The sequence below is a fragment of the Meleagris gallopavo genome, chromosome 1 (assembly GCF_000146605.3).
Source record: "Meleagris gallopavo isolate NT-WF06-2002-E0010 breed Aviagen turkey brand Nicholas breeding stock chromosome 1, Turkey_5.1, whole genome shotgun sequence".
NCBI lineage: Eukaryota > Metazoa > Chordata > Aves > Galliformes > Phasianidae > Meleagris > Meleagris gallopavo.
The window spans coordinates 75,874,730-75,879,805 of NC_015011.2; the positions used below are offsets into that span (position 1 = coordinate 75,874,730).

The window sequence follows — 5,076 nt, forward strand, 5'->3', positions numbered from 1 at the left end:
AAGGAAGGAAGGAAGGAAGGAAGGAAGGAAGGAAGGAAGGAAGGGAGGAAGGGAGGAAGGGAGGAAGGGAGGAAGGAAGAGAGGAAAAGAGGAAGGAAAGTTATGAATCCAAGCATTCTTATTTCCAGGCCCAGTAGAGGAAAAGCCTAGTATTGGCTCATTATAAAAATCAATGCTATGTCAAAGGGTTTCTTATTGTCTAATTTTTAATTTATCAAGATACATCTAAAAAAAGTCACATTATTTGCCTTATAAACCCTTCCAGGACTTCACCTCACTGCTAGACTGAGATCTTTTGAGATTCATATTGCCTAGGAGGGCAGAAAACCTCTCAAGCAGTGGAATGAATCAAATCCATGTGAACTAATGTAAAGGAGATGAGAAAGGAGGTAATATCTTCAATTCTGCCCTTTGTGGAAGGTGTGATGGCATGTGTTTCCTCAAGCCATTTGGCTGTGAGATCTGTCCTTAATGGTAAAAGGAACAGATTTGTGGATGTGTGTCTTTAATTAAAAGCTTAATTCTCTGTGGCTTCCCTTTTTGAGGGGCATAGGTGCTTATTTTCCAGAGGCAGATCATCATCAGAGCAGAGCCAAGAAGCAGAAGCAACTTGTACTGCCTGTAGTGGAAGTACTGAGAAGGGCACTAGGAGCATTAAATGTGGCAGCATCAAAACTGGAGGTAAATATAGATGAGGTTGCCTTAATGCCAGCTTGAGTAAACCTCCAGGTGGGCAGCAGCTAGCATCTGTGTCTAGCAAGCAAATCTGCTGCACTGTGCCATGCGCTGTGCTGTGCTCAGAGTGTAACTAAGGCACAACTGCATGATTCTTGTTGGCTGAGGAGCAGGTGTCAAGAAAAACTGGTCTGGGGTGGCTATGTCTGCTTCAAGTTTCCAGGAACAGGCAGAGGAGATCACAAAAGAGGTGGGGATGCAGGCCTGGGGAGTCAGGTGGTTGTTATAATAGTCATATTGTTAGGGCTGGAATGAGGAAATTAAAGATTTCAGCTGAACAGGAGAACAGGGGGGGAAAAAAATCTCATGGAATCTCTATCCTGATCTCCCACCCATTGATTGCCCCTCAGAACAGAGATCTTCCTGGTTTTGATCTCTCAGATGGGCATTAGCCTTAGCTATGCTGGTGAGAGGCAATTTTCATATGGCCATTCCCACAGTCAACCCTCTTGCAATTGGATGAGATCAGTGTATTGAGCTGTCAACCTGGCTGAGCCTACATGTGTCCCCAGATTTAGGAAATATACAGCAGAGAGACAGCTGGAAATTCTATCTTCAGTGCCCAGTGATTTTCACTGCAGCAAAGGCAGTAAGCAGCTGACTTGAGCTTATACAAAGCAGCATGGCTGAGGTACCACAGGGTCTGGGTGATTCAGCTGCTTCAGCGTGCAAATGGATGCCATGCTTGCAGCAGGCAGCATCCCTTGTTCTGCAGCAAAGACAACAGATGGGAGAGCAAAGGTTTTCAGCAGCCAGCTCAGATTTGTCAGCCACGGCAGGAGTGAGCATATATGCACTCTCTCCAGACTTCCTACTACACTGCAACATGTGGACAGCAAAGAAAGAGGAACCACACATCTCTTATGGGGTTCACTCATGCTAACCTCATCCTCCTAAGAAGAGAAGTGCATTTTCTTCCATACACAAGATGTTCTCAGATCTACGATATTATTTTCATGATTTCTACCCTATCATCTCCAATCTTTCATTCTGAGAGAAGATGATAAAGCTTCCTGCTTTGCTTTTCCCACAAGATATCATTCTGCATCACCAGAATGGCTCTCTGTTCCTACAAGGTAAAAAATAAATACATTGGAAAGGAGTCTTCTTGGGACTCAAAGCTATGGGAGTGAGTATAAGGACATGCTTCTGCTGGTGTTGGTGTCAGCAATTATTTGGGATAGACACCATTGCCACCCAGCAGGCTGCATTAAGTAGCAAAGAAGAAGGCACTCAATATCCCATTAGGCTGCTCTGCAAATCTCCAGTGTTTTTTAAAAAATGTTCCCGTTTCAAAATCATCACCTCTCCCTCTAGTGATTCTGTGAATCCTGGGTAAGTAACTTCTCCCTGAAAAGCAACAGAAATACAGAGCATAGCCCCACATCTACCCATCCTCACCTGTTACCAGCATCTCTTTGGCCAGATGCTTCAGTTAAACTTGCAGCACCATCTGCGCTGCTATGCCTTGACTTTCTGAGTTGTTAGTTTTAATGCAGAAATATATAATCAACTGGAGATAATGCAGAAATAAGATAGAAATAATTCCTGCTTCTACCCTGTAGCAGAAGGAAAAGCTTTGTCTCGCAGACTGACCTATATACATATACAAAAAAACTAAAATGACCTAAAGGCTTTCAAGGGGTTCAAAAACTTGCTACACTTGCAACCCAAATCAATCCATAGAGATCAAGCTCTAGAGAGAGCTTTCCTTTTCCTCCCACCACAGTAGCAGCATGTTGCATAACAAGAAGTTTGTACTATTTTAAAATGTTGTGTGCATTACAGATCATTATCACATTCCTACCTGGGCTGATAGGAGACATACCTGATAAGGAAACATTTCAAATTTGATGCCATAAAAATGATTCACATTTACTCAGAGGTTGCTCAGTAGCAATAAAAACCGATCATGCATTCAGCTGGCAAGGATGCAATATTCAGGAGCACTGCCCTCAGCAACAGCATGCTTCCCACTCAGCAGAGAAGAACCTGCAGTCAGACATCCAAAGGTGAACAATCTTTTCAGTGAAAAGCTCCTGGGATTCAAAGCTTGGTTACAGGTCATGTATAGATGACGAATCAAAAACTCCAAAAATGCCCGGAGAATTCCTAATTAGGAATTCCTTCCTAATGGAAGACTTGGATCATTCACCCTGTAACTGTTGAGCCTGAACAGGGCACGGGAAATAATTATTGCAAAAACCTGCTCCATCTGGCACGGCCTGCCTCAGTAGATGGCCACATTGAAGAAATATCCAGAAAATTGGGGATGGGCAAAGTGCTCAGAAGAGCACTTGCAGTGAGGGAAGCTCAAGACAGAAGCATAGCTAATACCCTACAATATCCACACGAGTCGCTCCCATGAACTGCACTGTGATTCCTCCTCACAACCTTCTGTTGCAGTCATGCATGCCCAAGGACAACTGTGCTGGAAAGCAGTCATTCAGGTGGAAAGCAGTCATTCAGGTGGTCTAGCTCATCTGATTTTGTGAGCTGACAGTCACATTGCAGCACACCTGTGTGACCATAGGAACGTAAGCATTTCCCAAAGCCATAGCCAAACTGAGACATTCACGTGGCTGAAATGACTGGAGGTCACCTGAGGCTGCTCAGGGCTGCTATCTGATCAGCAGCAGATAACATCTGGCAGCCCGAGCACCTCACCAGCATGAGAGAGGTGAATGGGAAGCACTTTGATCACAGCTGGCAGCAGCTGGAAACTGCAAGAGCCAACAAGGTTGGGTTTTTCAATTCTTTATAAGAAAAAAGCATGACATATGGAAAAAGCCTGAAAAATAATTGTATCTAGATCTACTAGTTAGCTTTGTCTCTCACCCAGCAAAAAGGAATTGTGTTTCTAAGTGCAATTGCGATGGTCATTTAAAGATAAGTTGAAATTCTTTTAATTACTGTGGGAATCATAGAATGCACAACTAGGAGCGCTGCCAAATGGGGTTTAAGCTGTTTTGTCAGTGCCACTAGCTTAAATGACCATAAAACGGGAATTTCAGAGACTACATAATTTGGGTTTTGTTTGTTTGTTGTATTTTTGTATTTCCAGTTCATTGGTTGGTTGGCTGGTTTTGTATTTAAGGCATAATTCCAGTAAGACAGATGCAGTTCTGGTGGATAATCCGTTAGCATAACACAGTATAATTTCAGGAAATTACAATAATGTAGTCAAACAAGTTATAAACATACTCCCTAGGAAGCTCCCAGATTATAGTTTACAATGGTGACTGTAAAGGCTGATGCTTTGCAACTGCTATACATCTGTATATGTTCACAGAGGTTAAGGGATAAGCCTACCGGGCTGAATGACAATGCTGATGAGCACCTTTGGGGATTCTCTGTGCGCATCCAAGTGCATAAAGCATGCAAGCAGCACAAGAGAAAAGAGCTTACACCTGTCCCCTGCAAGGAAGGGCACTTCTAACACTCTTAAGAAACTGATTTGCAACTGGCATTTACAAATCATATTTGTTCATTCTCCCCATCCCTTCCACTTCTTGCAATTTGTTTTTCTAATAATAATAAAAATTCAAAACAATCTGCTTGGTATAACTAAGTCTACAATGGCAGAAAAATACTCTACTTTGCTTTTGATGTGGGATGGAGCTAGGAGAAGCTCATGGTAGTGTTTGCAGGTTAGGAGCAAGCAGTTATCACAGGGCTCCTGGCACACTCCACCAGCCTCAGAAGGGTGCTCCTCGCCATTTTCTAGTGTGGTGTGTTGCAACATGAAGTGGCTGTGTCACTAACCTAACTGCTGCACGTTCCAGTCAGGATCTAAATCCAGGAACTGCAGTAGGTGAATTGGAACAAGAACTTGATCCAAAGAGAGCAGGCATAAAGAAAGAAGTGAAAGCCTCAAACAGCACTGGTTTGAGATGAAGTCATTTGGAGAAGAGTGGGAATGTGGTTCCTGAGTTACAAAGGTCCGCAGACTGCTGGGCACATGTGGCTCTGGGCGCTTGTTTCTGAGGTCTTAGGATCCTGCAAGGCGCTGGGTAAAGATGAGAGGCCTCCACTTCTCTGGCACAGCCTAGTGAGACGTGCTGCCAGCAATCTCTGGGCCAGCTCATTCTGGATGTGACATTTCTTCGTTAACAAACCAGCAAAAGCAGTGTTCCTTCATGCATATCACCTCATCCCCATGAGCATGCCCTGCCCCAGCCCCAGCTCTCACGAAAAGTTCACTCCAAATTCACCTGCCTCTGCTTTGTGAAATCCAGTGGTTAAAGTCGCACATAAAGCGCTGCTGGGACGCAGGATCCCGGTGTGCCCCCATGACAAAGCGCCGTGGTGCACCTCATCGACGCTCCATCGGGCACGGCT

The 5,076-nt window shown here is 44.2% G+C and overlaps 1 protein-coding gene across 1 annotated transcript in view; it reads right to left on the reverse strand.

Moving 5' to 3' along the window:
* LOC100546936 (vesicle-associated membrane protein 1) overlaps nucleotides 1-5,076 on the reverse strand; it is a 13,766-nt gene that overhangs the window by 7,965 nt on the left and 725 nt on the right.